At 36.3% G+C, this 17,684-nt stretch overlaps 1 long non-coding RNA gene across 1 annotated transcript; it reads right to left on the reverse strand.

Moving 5' to 3' along the window:
- Nucleotides 1-12,736: 12,736 nt before the first annotated feature.
- On the reverse strand, nt 12,737-15,818 carry LOC137055393 (uncharacterized). The gene is made up of 3 exons (XR_010900001.1): nt 15,768-15,818; nt 15,246-15,342; nt 12,737-13,305 (listed from the first exon to the last, which is right to left on the reverse strand). It is a non-coding gene; the product is annotated as an uncharacterized lncRNA (long non-coding RNA).
- Between the last annotated feature and the right edge of the window lie 1,866 nt (nt 15,819-17,684).

Consider the following 17,684-nt stretch of genomic DNA (forward strand, 5'->3'; position numbering starts at 1 on the left):
AAAAAACACAAAGGGAGATGTTAGACAGAATGCTCTAATTTCACTTTGAAAAGTATGTTTGAACTAGAAGAAATTCAAATGAGATTTGAGCGCTACAGCAGAAGGGACACTTTTAGCATTTATTTTAAATTCATATGACTTCTGAAAACGTATCATAGGATACAATATATCATACTTTTATTTAGCATGTATAATTTTTTTTTTTGGTAATTTTTTGGAGATCAACAGCTCCCGTTTTATTATATGGAGAAGATGTGAACATTCAGTCTTTTGTAGTCTTCATTTATATCTTGGGTGACCCTTTTCCTATTTTATACCATTTGTAATATTTTTATAACAATTGTTAACCCTTTCTGTCACTTTGTGTTAATGCTTTCGCAACACTACGCAAAAAAAATACAATACTTTAAAATTTAAAAGGAGAGATTCTGTAATTGGAGATAAATTCTGCATTTCAAACGCTAATTGGGAAAAACTGTTCACTAATAGAAATTATTTCCAGCATCTTGGAATAATTCAGTGCTTGCCAAAGACAAGTTACTTCCACAAGCTACATTTGTCAAGTCTGTTAATATCAATTCTGTAACATACTGTCAACATTATTAGTGTGACGGTAACAATTGACGAATTTAAACTTTTTAGCCAAAAACTCCCCTTGCTAGCATAAATGCTAAGAGCACATGGCACTAATGAAATCATGCAAACAATACATTGTTTTACTTTTGTGGTAACAGTTTAGATTTTTTACAAAGTAACTATTGGGTAAGGACTTTTTAGATTAAAATATTTTCTCAGAGAGAGCACACATACCTTTCACTGCTTCAGATCTTATCAGTGAGGGAAAGTGACATCATTTCCTGTGGGCATATATTTTATAATATAAAAGTTATTTTTAAACAATTTAATGTTAATTTAATTTTAAAATGTAATGAAAATGACTAATTAGGGCTTTTATTTAAAAAAAATACCAAAAGAGAAATAAAATAAAATATTTTGATTACACAATGATAGAACAAAAATAAACAAGAAATTATGATTTTCAGCTAAAATACACTTTTTACAGAAAATATTATAATGTTATGGCCTGTAGCATCTTGTGATCCATAATAATGAGTAGAAAAAAATATTATAATTTATTTAATATATATATATATATATATATATATATTTTTTTTTTTTTTTTTTTTTTTTTTACTCATTATCATGGATCACAAAATGCTACAGGCCATAACATTATAATATTTTCTGTAAAAAGTGTATTTTAGTACATATATATATATATTTGAAAAAAGCAGGGAAAAAAACTTGACTAGGCAAACCCAGACTGATCTTCCGGCGATTTGATTTCGCTCTGCAACTCAGTCTGAAAACTTGTACATTCATTTCTACTTCTTTAGTTACACTTTTACGGGAACCAATCACAGACTGGCTTATCCACCTGGTGCGCTATTGGCGGGTTTAACACGATGACAGATAGGGTCTTTGCCTGGAGATCTTGCTTCTTGTGGTCTGATTGGTTGGTTGGAGTCAATTGAATAATGCTCGTTGATCACACCTCTTGTGCAGTAGAAAATACAGAGCAGACTCCCCAGACCCATGTTCAGTCCTACATTGAGCTTGGTCTAGTGATGACTTTGGAGACCAAAGTCTCTCACAGAGTAAAAAATAAAATAAAGAGATTAGAAAACAATATTTTAAAGGTGATTTTAGGGTCTCGGGGTTTGGTGAAGATAATCTGCTGTCTAAAGATACTTCTTTAAAGGGCTTTGTCAAACATACTAATGAAATAAGTGTCATTTGAATCTTGAAAGACTGCAGTTTGCTCTAAATAACTCCCATCTTGCAAATCTTCTAAAAAGAACAGCAGACACATTAACGGCAGATAAAGGCCTTTATGTGAAACGGAGGAGATCCAAAGCACTCAGAACAAATGCTGGCTTCAGGGGACTTCACAGTATTACTTTACGAAGGCCAGTCTCCTGGAGCAGTCAGAGCTTCAAAAACGCAAACAAGTAAAACAAAAAGTCACCCAGTTCAAACCCAAATCACCTTTTTGGACTTGAAAAGCTCCGACATGCTTAATACCCCGTTTCCTTTGGAGATCTGGCTGCTCACACTATTGGGTAACCTTTCTACGCGCCACTTGTTTACTGCGGGGAGATGGAGAACGCGTCCGCCGGTTGCTGTCGAGTCGCAGAAATGAGCACCAGCACGAGCAGTTTGTATAAGTCAGCCATGAATGATTACAGATTAGCTGGCCTGGCAGAGGTTCGGCAGGGATCCCTGATGGAACTTTAAAGCCGTTGGCATGATGGCCCGACACACTGGAGGAAGACAGAGCAATGCCACACATCATTTGGGCCGGAGCGCACCGCACTCCAAATAATCACTTTAATCAGCAAAAGTTAATCGCTGTAAATCATAAATTAATGGGATGAACATTTGGCCAGAGCCGCTGCGCTCTGAGTTACTGACCACACAGTGTCTGACACAGCAGACCTAACAACAATGTGCACTTAAAAATCTCATCGCATTAACGAACAACACATTAAGTCACATTTACAGTTTTTAAAGGTAAAATGTGCAATTTCTGAATGCAATGCAGAAAAAATAAATAGGGATGTCAGAATTTTATTAAATGGTAAAAATAAAAGTCGGCAGTTGGTTGGAGAAGTAGACTTCAGAAACCTTTGTTATTAGCGACACCGGTGGCCTTTATGTGAACTGCAGTCAGCAACTCATTTCTCACATGTGCACACAAGAGACTGAACGTGATTCAATGCCCTGATATACTCATGCGCAAGTTCTTTTGCGTTCTTCGCTTAGGGGTAAAAATAGGTTGGAAATACCTTTGCAGTGATAAGGAGAGAGTGGGATAAGATGAGACAGTGGGAAATAATTTCTGAATAATTTCTAAAGACCCATAATTTCTGCCAGACTGCAAAAAGGGAGAAACACATAGAAGGAGTGGAAGGCGTCCATTTACTTTTTTTGGCTTGTCAAAATAAAATTTGAGCATATCAGATGTAATTGCTGTTACATAAAAGAAAATCAGGTCTAAAAATATTTAGTTAGCTAGCTAGTTTTGCTAGTCCGAAATGGCAGCTTAAGTGAGCCAGTCAGATTCATGGTCAGTTTACCCCCAGATGGTGCAACTTACCCCTAACCTGGAGCAAGTTGAGTCACAGAAACACTTCAACCATTTGTCATAGATGTATTCTGATCATTTAAGAGGATAAGAAACATTCGGAAATTACTTTGGATACTTTCATTGTACTTCTGCCTCAATTTCCCTTCCACATACATAAAAGATGGCTCATCTTACCCCACTCTCCCCTATACTGTTAACAAACATCCCAACACCATCCACACTGCTGAGAGTGACGTTTAGATGAATATGGAAACATGTGCCTCTCAATAACAAAATAAACACACACCAAAACTGACAGTGGTGAGAAAACATCAGTTAAGAAAGCATCTGATCATACCGATGTGGATATGTTTGCACTTTAGCTTTTCACACGTTATAAAAAAATATATAATTACATGACAATTCTTACATAGGCTATAGCCCCATTTAACATGCACAATAAAAATACACTTGCATTAAAGGGACAGTACACCTAAAAATACATAAGAAAATAATAAAGACTGGCATAATTTACTCAACATTTGCATGCTGTTAAAAAATCTGTGAGAAATATCAAAAACAAGCTCAGAAATGAGGAGGAGTAAATAAAGACTTTTTATTTTATGTAACTATCCCTTTGTTATTGAGTCAAATGTGATTTCACATTTACAAAGACAATTCATTCACAAATTACCTGTTGCCAAGTTTTACATGATAAAACAAAATGAGGGAACATGGTGGCAAATGCATTTCCCCCCTCACTGTTTCTCAGTTCACTCTCTCTTTTACTCATTCTCTCACACACACAGACACACACACACACACACACACGCATCTGCTCACGGCAGCTCAGAGCAGTAGGTGTACGGACAGGGATGGCAGACCGGCCTCGGGTAAATTATCACATTGGTAACTTGTCAGTAAACAGGTAAATTGCAGTGGAACAGGTGTTGGTGAGAGGAATGAGCCCATCGCTATAATCAGCTTTTAGGACGACATCTGTCTTCTTCAACAATAAAGTACAGCGTGCAAAAATATTAAAGACTGAAGTCATCAAAGAAAACTTGTGAAAGATATTTCAGCACGTGCAGTAGCACAATGCAGGCCTACACACATGCTCTTTAGAGACACACGCAAGCTAACGATCAAAATAAATAACAATATGACACCATTAACAGATTGGAAATGATCAGGCCCACATGCAGATGAAGAGATAATGACAGAGACTCTTATTAACAATACGTTTAAAATGAGCTCATTATGATCCGCCTCTCAAGTACCATTCAGAGAGAATGGACAGAGTGCTGAGAGGAATAAGTCTTTGTCTTTAAGGTAAATGCTGTGTGTTATGTGTTATTTGCATCACATGCATCATGCTCTCATGTCAATAATAAAAAAATAATTAAATAATAATTTAAAAAATAAAATATTAAATCCCATTCCCCTGCCCTGTCCAATAAAGACAGAGCCTAAATTAACAAAATAAAATAAAATGATAAAAAGCCTAAGAATAAATAAACAAACAAACAAACCAAATAAATAAAAATGTTGACTAAACACAAAATCTCACTCACTTGTCCAATAAAGAAGCCTTGAATAAATTAAATAAATAAATAAATAAATAAATAAATAAATAAATAAATAAATAAATAAATAAAGGCAATACAAAATAAATTAATAAAAAAGTAATTACATTTAAAATAATAAAATAAATAATAAAATAATAATAAACAATAAAATTAAATTGTTGAATAAAGACAAAAATAATAATATAAATAGACAAAAAATAAAAATATATCCAATAAAGACATATATATATATATATATATATATAATATATATATATATATATATAAAAGGATATAACTTTGTGAATGACAGATGTTCCTATTCTGCTGGAATCTGCTGAGCTTTGGCTTTGGAGCGGGCCTGCAGATTCTGTGTGGGCCTGGAAATAACAACAGTTATTGCTAAAGCAAGCACCACTAATAATAGTAGCAGAATAAAGATGGGTTTTTAAAGAAAGACTTGGCACAGAACCGTTCTGCTGCAAGTAGGTCTAGGTCACTTCAAGAAAACTTGTCCTCAGTCCTGCAAAAAGACTGAAATACTCCCCCAATGTCTGATAAATATGTTCTCGTGCAGTTTGTTGAAAATGCTAAAATCTCTCTCTCTCTCTCTCTCTCTCTCTCTCTCTCTCTCTCTCTCTCTCTCTCTCTCTCCTAATGTTCAGGTACCTCCGGGGGTCTGTTTAAAGCACAGGTGCGCTCTCTCAATCTCTCTCTCCCTCTGCGCCTGTGCATGAAGTGTGTGTGTGTGAGAGAGTGTCCAGGTGCATCTGTGTGTGTATGTGTGTGTCCTTTGACCCATCCATATGGTCACCGGGGGTGATGGAGCTGCCCAGGTGCACCTTACACACAGGGCCAAGGCAACCGGGGGAGGGACGGCACTACGAGAGACGTCTGTTTGCACAGAACACTCCATGACCTTGTTGTTTTCACAATTACTCATCTGTAGTGTGTGCGATGTTTGGTAAAAAGGAGTCTATTTTGTTGCTAGTGAACATGCGGTGCCTTTATGCACGCTTGTGGATACCGGTGAAGCTCATAAAACCCCTTTCACAATGCAAAAATGTAAAGCGCTTTGGATAAAAGCGCTATATAAATGCAGCCCATTTACCATTTATATATATAAATGCAGTCCATTTACCCTTTCACAAAATATGATTTTGGTTCATTAAGGTTTCTGCATGTGATGCAAACGTGCAAAATGTGCAAAATGCAAACGTGCAAAATGCAAAAATGACAAGTTACACAACTTGCTTTATTTTAAACAATTTATATTGAAATTTGTTCAAGCATATTTCTACCTAAATTATCATTGTTACAATGCACTCAATTTGAATTAGCACAAATGTAGTACAACACATATTACTATGATGTATGAAAATTTGTACAATTTACATACAATTTAATTATCATAAGAGATGTTTTCATAAGGCTTGTCATAAAAAATTGTTATGATTCAAAAACAGTCCTTGCGCATCCCATATACAGTATCTGCTCTCAGGTCAATAAAACAAAACAAAACACCAAGCAAAGTAAAATCGCAAATAAAATAAAAATCACTTTACCCTGCCCACTGTCCAATAAAGACAAGTGTCTAAAATGACTAAATAAAATAAAGACAAAGAATAAAATAAAAATAAGAATGTTATAAAAATCTAAGTACTTGATCTATATATATATATATATATATATATATATATATATATTATTAAAAGATTTTGTAAGCATATTGGGTAATTGTGTGTGTTTTATTTCTGATGACGCAGTGAAACTTGCCAAATAGTGCTATTTTCATGATTTATAAAAAATTTAATTATGCAGTTCAGATACAATAATATTTTTAGTTTCTATTTATTAAACCAATTTCCTTCATTGTATCAACTCAAATTTTTAATTTCAATAAACTCAAAATTTTAAGGCAACCAGGTAACTTACTTTTTTAAGTTAAACCAACAAAAAACAACTATTTTCTTTTTACAGTGTGGTTCTGATAGAAAGGTGTCAGAATACCATAGACTGTAAAAAAAAATGGACGTAGTGTCCGTGACGTCACCCATAGGATTCCGATAAGCCGTTCTGAAGCTTAAAGTAAAGGCCGAGCTGGGTGTTGCCATCTTGTGAGCGAGTCATCGCGTGTCACTCCCGGATAACAGAAAATGGGCAAAAAGGCGGGATGTGCGCGGAGCTGAGGTGACGCAATAACTATAGACGGCGGATAAATGGCTATCCACTTGTAACCACGCCCTTAATTATGCAGAACCTTAAGGCTTTATATAACGTAAACAAATGAGTTATAAAAAAATTCACCCCCCTCACAGTTGTCATGAAGATCAACATTAGCCTTATAAGCCAAAACCACAATTTGTACCAGGCTGTAAACATGTTTTTTTCTGCTTTAAAGTTGAGAATTTTAACATGGGGCTCAATGAGATTCTGCTCCCTTCTGGAGCCTGTCCCTAGTGGCCAGTTAAGGAATTGCAGTTTACATTACTTCCGTATTGGCTTCAAGAGAGATCGCGGGAGGTTGCCGCTTGCAGAATACACAGTGCATCTCAGTTTGTTGTGTATGGGGCGGCATAGCTGCAGAGCAGTCAGAGTGCCCATGCTGACCCCTGACCCCTGACCCCGCCGAAAGTGCCAACAGTGGCACGTGAGCATTAGAACTGGACCACGGAGCATGAAAGTAGGTGACCTGGTCTGATGAATCACATTTTCTTTTGCATCACATAGATGGTTGGGTGTGTGTGAGTCGCTTACCTGGGGAACACATGGCACCAGGATGCACTACAGGAAGAAGGCAAAGCCAGCAGAGGCAGTGTGATGCTTTGGGCAATGTTCTGCTGGGAAACCTTGGGTCCTGCCATCCATGTGGATGTTTGACACGTACCACCTACCTAAGCATAGTTACACACTATGTACACCCTTTCATGGAAACAGTATTCTCTGGTGGCTGTGGCCTCTTTCAGCAGGATAATGTGCCCTGCCACAAAGAAAAAACAGTTTGGGAATGGTTTGAGGAGCACAACAATGAGTTTGAGGTGTTGACTTGGCCTCCAGAAGTCCCCAGACCTCAATCCAATCGAGCATCTGTGGGATGTGCTGAACAAATAAGTCCAATCCATGGAGACCCCTAATGTCATAATGTTATGCCTGATTGGTGTATTATGCCACACTTAAAACTCTCTAAATGTCATTGCATTAAATAATCCGCATTTCAAAAGTTTGAGCTCAGTAAGATTTCTAATACTTTTATCTAGCAAGGATGCATTAAATTGATCAGAAGTGACAGTAAAGACATTTATATTGTTACAGAAGACTTCTCAACATTGATAATAATCCGAATTTTTCTTAAGCAACAAATTATCATATTAGCATGATAGAATGACTGGAGTAATGATGATGAAAATACCGCTTTGAACACAAGAATTTATTATATTTGAAAAGATATTAAAAATGGGGGGGGGGGGTTAAATAGTTATAATATTTCAATTTTTTGATCAGATAAATGCAGCCATTGGTGAGTCTTTCAAAAACAAACCTTTGTCTCCAAACTTTTGAACATCAGTGTATCAAATCAAGCGCCATCTGCAAATAAATGCTGCAGTAGCTTTTTGGGATCACTGTAACTGTACAGGAAACATATCCAATGCAGCATTTCAGTTTGGGTTTGACTCAGGCGATGGTCTTTCAAAGAAACATAAAGCGATTACACTGCCGTGTTCAGTGATCAGACTCCAAAACAACAGATTTTGAAGCAAAGCTTTCCATATAAATAGAAAAATTAACCACCTATCTACCTCAGCCGGATGCGTCTCAATGTCTCATGTTTTTTTTCATGCAACAACATGGATTTTTGGCCTTACAGAATACCAACATATGGAGTCCCATCTCTCGCTGCCTTCCTCTGGATTTATCCCGACAGTCTTCCGTGTCTATCATGGGCTTTTCCGCCAAAGCCAGACGGAGAAATGCGATCCGTTCGCAGGTCTTTCTCAGCAGCGCCGTCTCTCCTCTGGGTTTCCACTGTGACACAGAACTGTCTGCTGGGAAGGAGGTGGTTCTGGGTCCCTTTTCCCCCTTAGATTTGGGGTTCGGAGGTCACCGGCACTCATTGCCCCGGGTCAGGGGCCGGAAGAGAAGGATCTAGAATCCCTGAGAGGTTAACGGCAGTCTAGAGAGGTCACCGCCGGGACCCAGACGGCTTTTCCTGGGGAAACTGCATGGAAGTTTTGACGTGCGGGTGCTGACAAGGATAAGGAGGCCGAGGGTCGACTCTTACACCTCAAACTGGGGTTTGGTGGATACTCAATATTCCACAGAGACCGCGTCTACATTTTACCCCCTCAAATGTGCAAAGTCATTTTCCGGTTTCGGGTTGCATATTTAAGGTTAGAAGGATTCTGATGTGTGGCAAATATTGTGCTGATAGATGGCTGGGAGAGAAAAGAAAGGAAGAAAAATAAATAATGAAACTACAGAGGTATTTCAAAAGGAATGTTTTGATATGTCCGTTTCATAAATGTTTCATCCGAAGCGATTCGCTCGCTGAAAGGTCATCATGTGCGAGTATGAAGGCGCGTGCAAGTGTTTTATGTGGATATGTGTAAGAGAGCACCGGGAGAAGATGATGCCCCAGATGTTGATATCGATGTTGTTTCTTTAGATTTATATGAAGCTTCTCCCACGGGTTTCCCTCAGGGTGAGAAATAGCTTTTTTTCACCAACTCTTCCAACTCCACACTTCAATTTAGGCAATTCTGACTGATATAGTTTTGACTGCACATCAATGACCATTCTGACTGCCTTACAAGGCAGAAATAATATCACAAAGATTGATTTTTTTTATCACGCTAACGACGCTGCCGGCGGCCGAGCACGTTCGAGCGCCAATTAAGGTGTGAAAGATGTTTAGCTGGAACGAAGTTTTGAAAACGTGTCATTTGAGTTTGAAGGCTGGCTGTAATGAGAAGGAAATATCTATCAGATGTCGGCGGACGTTGAAGCGTGAACGGGAAGAATAGGCTGACGCTGGGAAAGAGGCCGTACTGTATATGGACCTGTCAGCCTTGTTCAGACTCAATGCCCTGATCGCTTCATGATGTGAACTAAAAAAGACGCCATACAGCCATACCGCTAAAGTCCAAGAGCCCAGCAGCCGGTCTGGAGAGAATTATGGGTCTTCCTGTAGAAAGCACAAGCGTTCTTAAAAGCAGATTGAGGTGCTCATGTTAAAAAGGGTTAAAAATGGGGCTGATATTCCAGGTAATAAGAAGAAAGCGCTCTACAGAGCTCTGACAGGCGGAGGGCGAATCCCACAGGCCTTTACTGTAGTAATCAGTGATGTGGAAATACAGGAAGCAGATATGTATCTCTCTGAGTACTGAAACAAGCTGCAGACATGGGGGGGAGAGAAGAAGAGGAAAAAAAGGTTTATGATTTTTGCAATCATCTATTCAAGATGTTCAGCAGGGTTCATTTACATTGGACAGAAAAACTTGTGTTGATAGCTGATGATTGTTTTGAAAATATAACCATATTATGAATATCATACATGTAATACACAGTAGCTATTCTGCTGCTTAAAATGAGGGAAATGATTTTTAAAAAAACAAGCATTTCCTTTGCAATTTGAGTGACAGATCTCTGACCACTTTAGTAATGGCACAAGTCAATTATTATTTTTAAAAAGAAGAAGAAGAAGAAAAAAAACTCACCAGACACTGCGACATTGTTCAATTCATAAAAGAGGACCATCAGGATGAAGGCTGATTTTCATATTGCCTGGTTTTAATAAATAAAATAAATATTTTAAAAAAACAAGGTACAAAGCAGATAAAAAATATACAAATATAAAATGCAATCTAAAATAACATTGACAAAATATAACAAAAATAAATGTATTATAATAACATCACATTTTTAAAAACCTGTTGACCGTCACGAGGACGAGGACGCACTGAAGCTCTCTTTGCTTAAATTAGCTCAAAATTACTATCAGGTGTAAGTAATTACCTTGACAAACTATACATCATTAAAAAGATCTAAGACTAAAGTTTAATTTTATTACCTCTGTTTTATTCTCAAAGTCTTATAGTGACCGTAATGTGTTAAAATGTGCCAGGAGTTATGAATATGATCATGGGCGTCGCTACCTTTTGATTGTAAAATGCGCGTCATTTGCCCCCATTCATAAAAATACTCCTCTGTGGTCGTCATGAAGACACTCGACAAAACAACTTCCCTCAGGGCTTTTACTTCAAATGTGTGCAGATGTGGAGAAATATTGATAGATTCTCACATGTTTGAGTCAAATTTCTATACAGAGAAGTATTATTTATTCAATCTTTATCCAAAATCCGCGGATGTGTGATTATGCGCAGTATACTGTGATATGCTGTGTTTTCAATTCATTCTGGCAGCCGGAGGGCGCTGGAAAGCTGTACTACTGAAAATTCACCCCACACACGAAGAACAGACACGCCATGTGACATTCAGGAAGTATCTGACATAACCAAAACAGCTTCCAGAGATCGTCAGATCGCTATTTTATGCAGATAGACACGTTTTAAGACAATAAACACACAATCGCGGCAATATATGGTTGGTCTGTGTTCATGTTGGGTGGTTTCATAATAGATTATATTTATAATGCAATGGCAATGCTATTCCACATAGCTTTTAGCATTGTATATTTTCTGTCAGATTTTTTGACCCGAAGCTATATGAGATCAGTTATTGTTATATAAAACACTTGACTTATAAATTATAAAGTGATATGAAGCAAGTTTTGAATAAAACATGATTTTAATCGTATAAATTGTTGTTTTGCTGGTGTGCTAAGCTAACATGCTAGCGTGCCCTAGAGATGCACCTGCCACTGAGTAAATACTTAATTTTTATGAACATTTTCTAAATGTAAAACTACTCCCTTGTCAAAAAATCCTTAAGGATTTTTAATGGAAATCTGTACAGGATTCCATTAAAAATTTCTATCATATTTTGGAACCATTCCTATAGGATTCCGTTAGAAATAATCTTATAGGATAATTTATGTCTTGTCCTTTAAGATTCTTATCTGATTCCTATAGGATTCTTTGGGAATTGTCTTATAAGATAATACATAAATATCCCATAGGATAAATCCTAAAGGATTCCAATAAGATTCCAAATGTTATCTGATTCCTATAGGATTCCGTTAGAAATAATCTTATAGGATAATTTATGTCTTGTCCTTTAAGATTCTTATTTGATTCCTATAGGATTCTTTGAGAATTGTCTTATAAGACAATACATACATGTTCTAGGATAATTTTAACAGGATTTTATTGGATCCAATTGGGTCTTTCTCTCTCTCACACACGCACGCACACACACGGTTTTGCTATCTTTACTTTCTACATGGGAAGGCATATTCGGACAAAGCAAAGATAGCAAAGTGTACCAAGGCTACTATGTCTGGATACTTGGTTCACTGTAAGAATGAAAAAAAAAGTAGAATTAGACCCTTTTCACATTTCCGGGTTTCTCAGAGCGGAAGTCGTTATAGTTAGGTTAATTAAAAAAATATTAAAATTAATTAAAAAACATGGTTTTACTACAGTTATATTGTAGTAATACTATAGTAAAACTGTAGTTTTAATTACTGTAGTAACTGGTATTTTTAACAACCATGGTTTTAATACCATGGTTTTACTACAGTTATATTGTAGTAATACTACAGTAAAACCATTGTAACTATGACTGCAGCAACCATGTTTTTTGCAGTAAACATGGTTTTAAAAAACATGGATTATGTACCATAAATTGGTTGTATTACCACAGTGTAACCACGGTTTTACTAAATTATCTTGAAGTACATTTAAGTAATTAAGTTACAACAAACATCTACAAAATAACAACAGAAAGAAGTTACCATTCTATGATACAAACTTTATTACAGAAATTACATAATCTGAACAAAAATATAAACTTGCATGTGTTCTCATGTGACATAAAATAATAAACTACAAAGTTGTAAATTATTGGTGATAAAGTGGTGCTGTGCAATGGTTAAAAAATTCAGTTGCTAATTTACGAATAAAAAAATAGCAATTTGATCCACTGTAATAATGATTTATATACAAAAATAACATTGTACAAATAAAAATGACTTAAAGCACCTTTAAATACACAGCATCTTCCTCCACTAAAATGTCTATAAGCTGTAAACATGTGCCCAAAACAAGCATACGTTTGCAATTTATACTGTACATAAATTAACAGCATTATAACAACATTACTTAACAATTAATTACTTTATTACTTAAAAACATTACTAAAATTTTCTTTTCTTTTTACGAAAAAATACATATACTACACAATAAAAATTAGAAGAAATTAGTGTTTTTAAAAAAAATAATGTTTAAAATTATATCCACTCACAATAGATGAAGACATGAAGTCTCCTGGTGGGGGACGAATACATTCTAGGTGGAAAAGTGTCAAAAACATGTGATGCGGCATCCATGCCAGCAGCTGTCAGTGTGAAGTCTGTCGTATAGGCCGGCAGGTTACAGTCCAGCTTTGGTTTGGTTCTGTCTTGACCTTCAGCCCAAAAGGATGTAGGAGCTAAAAGGAGAAGAATACACATCACATTAACACACGGCTAGCAGGAATTCTTAGCTGTACTATCGAGTAGCCATTTAATAATGTCCAAGTACAATGATGTCTATTCATTCAGTGTTTTCACAACCCATAAATTATTATGGCTCCAAAAGCAAAGCAGAAAGAATGTACATTAAAGGATTAGTGCACCCCAAAATGATAATTCCTGATCTTTTACTCACCCCAATGCCATCCAAGATGTTCATGTCTTTCATTCTTCAGTAGAAAATAAATAAACATGTAACATATACTTTTTTACCTCAAATGCTCGACTTTGATGTAAGGCTTTGTGGCGTCATTACGTTGGAAAGGTCACGCGTGTGGCGTATGTGGAAGTACCGTCCCAGTGTTAAAACAAACGTGCAAAGACTAAATCAAACACCCTTTACAAAAATAAAAGGTAAAACAACAATGTCGGACAATTTTAAAGTTAGAGGTTAGAGTTTTTCGGCACTTGGTCAGCACTGACCTTTCCGGCTTAATACGCAGTGGGAAAACAACATCAAAGTCGTGCATTTGAGGTAAAAGGTATATAAATGCTTTTTTTTATTTAGTAAATGACCGATGGAAATTATCAGGAAATTTTAATTTTGGGGTGAACTAATTCTTTAACAATACAGAACACGATTTTAGATTCAAATTCAATTTCTATTTGTTATAAATCTGCCAGGTTCTCACACCAGCCAATCACAGCGCTCCCTCTCCCGAATACTGATTACTCAGTAATTTGTAGTTTGGAGTTGCTAGGCAACGTGGGGGAGAGGACGCTGGCGTCGTCTGTTCGCCGCTTCTCCACCCACAACAAATCATGTTAATGTACTATTAGATTTACATTTTATTTTATTTCCTTATGTTTGTGACTAGTCTAACAGTCAGAGCTACAATTGGGACTGTTGCTGATTGCTGGCAGCCACTGAGAAGTCGTTGTTCGTCGTTTCGCCGTTTTCAACCGCTTCTCTAATGTTTACATTTGAATTGCTGCGGTTGGTTTCTGGTTTGGAGGACATTTTATGTTTCTCGCCGCGGGTGCTCACTGGTGGTCTCCCTTGGGCTTAAGCTGCATGGTGGCTGAAGTTTGCACCGGGCTAGCGTCATCCGGGCTCTCGTCGTCGGTGTCCGGCATGATGTTGGGATGTTCTGCTTCTCGGCTGCGCCGCTGTTCCGTCCTGCATTGCGACCGTGGAGCGACATCTGCGCCGGCCCCGGTGTGTCCACAGAAGTGCCCGGAGGAATGTTCTGCCTCCTGCATGGTGCTGCAGCGATCCCCATCGTTTGAATCATCATGAAGAAGACCCATCATCTGGTCTTCAGCTGTCGTGCCTCAGCGATGTCATCGGGACACTGCCACTGGGAGAAATCTGAAACATGGAGTGGACCACAGTGTGCTGCGGAGCTAACAGAGACTTCCACCATCAGCTGTTTTCTGTTCACCATCAGCTCTGTTTCTGTTCACCATCAGCTCTGTTTCTGTTCACCATCAGCTCTGTTTCTGTTCTGTTTTCTGTGTTGGTTGATTGTTTGTAGTATTCTATATTTTTACTTGTTATTCATTTTTTTGTTGTTATTCCCCCCCCCCCCCTTTGTTGCACTTTGAGATTCTTCGGAATGAAAAGTGCATTATAAATAAAATCTATTATTATTATTATTATTATTACTCACACCTGAACCTCATCACACTCATCTCCACTATAGATAATACCAGTAAAACTCAATAGTTTTATGACCTGTTTTAATATAAACAGGGTTTGTGTTTTTAGGTTTACTTGCTAATTTAATATTGCTCACTGTCACTTATGTTTTGAATGCCAAAGCCTTCTTAATATGTATAATTTTGCTAAAGAAAATAACTAAAATCATGCTGATATTATGTCAAATATTATGTGAAATACATGCATTAAAATTACCTTCCTCAGTTCACCCGTTTCTTACAGCTCTGTCAGCAGCTTCCTCCAGAAATGTTGGAATCTTCCCCTCTGTTGTAGATGGGTTATTTTGTCCCTCCTGAAATCACAGAACATTTTTACAATATTTGTTTACCAGTTTGCAGCTAATTTTCGCGCTCCATGTAACTGACATCATCGATGAACAGTAATGTTACAGTGTATACCATTTTTTTACAGTCTATGGTGTATACTTTTAGATTTTTGATACGTACCATTGACAAATTAGCAGCAAAACCTTAACAAAACTATCAAAACATTTAAGTTTCACATAAAGATTTATTTAAAAGCTCAAGTTCTCATAAACAAGGGCTCAATCGATCAAATTGATAGCGTTAGCTTAAGCTACCCTCTTGTGAAAACAGCGACTTTTCCCGAAGACACTTCTATCAAGTAAATATTCAATTGAAGTGTGTCAGTTAACGTAAGAAAGGTGTCAGGAACAGTTGTGTGTATTATTTGTGTGGTTTTAGGGACTAAACTCACCTAAACTAGTGAAAACAGCGTCTGAGGAAGTGCTGCTCGTTTGACTCCGAGTCCCCGTTTCCATGGCGACTCTGCTCCAGTGTGGTTTGAAGAACGCGATTCGAATGTCCAACGCGCATGCGCATTAAAACGCCACAGTCACACATCATTTACATAAACCATCTAGATTTAAAACATTACATAAATAAAAAATCTCATTGATCATGAATTTAAAATTAATTAGTCATATGAGCCATTCATAGGTGCAAAATGCCACCCCTGTACTAGATAGTGAGACAAAGTGGCACTTTTATATATATTTTATATTAATGTATTTTGTATTATTATAGGAACACGCAACCTAATTATTTCATTTGAAAGTGTGATTGTTTTTCTATGCAAACGCTTTGCTTTGGTTATATAACAATATTAAGCCAATCTCTGTGTTTTTTCATTGAAAAGTGAAATTCCATTAAAATAAATCAGAATGTCCAATAGGATTCTAAGAATCCAATAAGATCCTATAGGACAAAGTGAAATTCCATTAAAATAAATCAGATTGTCCTATAGGATTCTAAGAATCCAATAAGATCCTATAGGACAAAGTGAAATTCCATTAAAATAAATCAGAATGTCCTATAGATTCTAAGAATCCAATAAGATCCTATAGGACAAAGTGAAATTCCATTAAAATAAATCAGAATGTCCTATAGATTCTAAGAATCCAATAAGATCCTATAGGACAAAGTGAAATTCCATTAAAATAAATCAGAATGTCCAATAGGATTCTAAGAATCCAATAAGATCCTATAGGACAAAGTGAAATTCCATTAAAATGAATCAGAATGTCCTATAGGATTCTAAGAATCTAATAAGATCCTATAGGACAAAGTGAAATTCCATTAAAATGAATCAGAATGTCCTATAGGATTCTAAGAATCTAATAAGATCCTATAGGACAAAGTGAAATTCCAATAGGATTTTTTGACAAGGGCTGAAATGCTTATTTGGACGAAATGCATTCGATAGAGTCTCAGTGAGGGTAAAGTGAGAGGTTTGATGTAGAAATGAGGTTTGAATAGAACAGTTTGAATAGAGAATCGTTAGTAATTATAATTAGAGCCATAACCAGTCCGCAGAAGCGTGAATGTGTGTTGGGGAGACAAACTGAATGGGGCAGTTTGCACCTCTAAACAATAGAGGCAATACACTGAATGAAAGCTGAAGACCTGGCAATAAACATCAGTTGATATTTTAGAGATATCTCAAAATAAAATCACATGAAACGATCTTGTAAAACGTTTAATGAAATTTAGAGTTTTAGACTTATCATCTTCAGATCTGTAATAAAACATGGTCAGACTTGTGGCTTTAGCTGTAGTGCATTTCTAGATTTCTCCAAGGCCCACTTCAATTTTATTTTCATAAAGATATTTCATACAAATAAATTTCTAATAACTTTACAAAACTTTGAAGCTTATTATAGCTTTTTTTGATTATAAAAAATATTATCATTTTGACTTTACAGTAAACTGCTAGGTGTCTGCTTTCAAATGAGACCATAATTAACCTCTTCTGTGATGAGGCTTTGTAAGGACACATTTACATTCATGTTTTCATTAGGTTTAATGTTTGTTTGTTTTTATTTAAAAAATGCTAATGATATTTTATCTAAAGAATAAATAAATGATAAATTGGTGTTAAGAACATTCTATATGCTTTCACATTTTAAAAAGTATATAAAGCACAATAAAGTGTCAGTATGTGAATGATGTGCTCTTCTCTTCATATGATATCTTTGTGTGAGTAAAACAGCTCAAAGGAATCATTCATCTGAGTCGGATCTTTTCAATGAATTCGTTTCATTTTCACTATTCCATGCATCGCTGCACTAACTGTCTCCAAAGGTTTCCATTCCGAATTTTTTATTTTATTTTG

The sequence above is a fragment of the Pseudorasbora parva genome, chromosome 21, assembly GCF_024679245.1.
Source record: "Pseudorasbora parva isolate DD20220531a chromosome 21, ASM2467924v1, whole genome shotgun sequence".
NCBI lineage: Eukaryota > Metazoa > Chordata > Actinopteri > Cypriniformes > Gobionidae > Pseudorasbora > Pseudorasbora parva.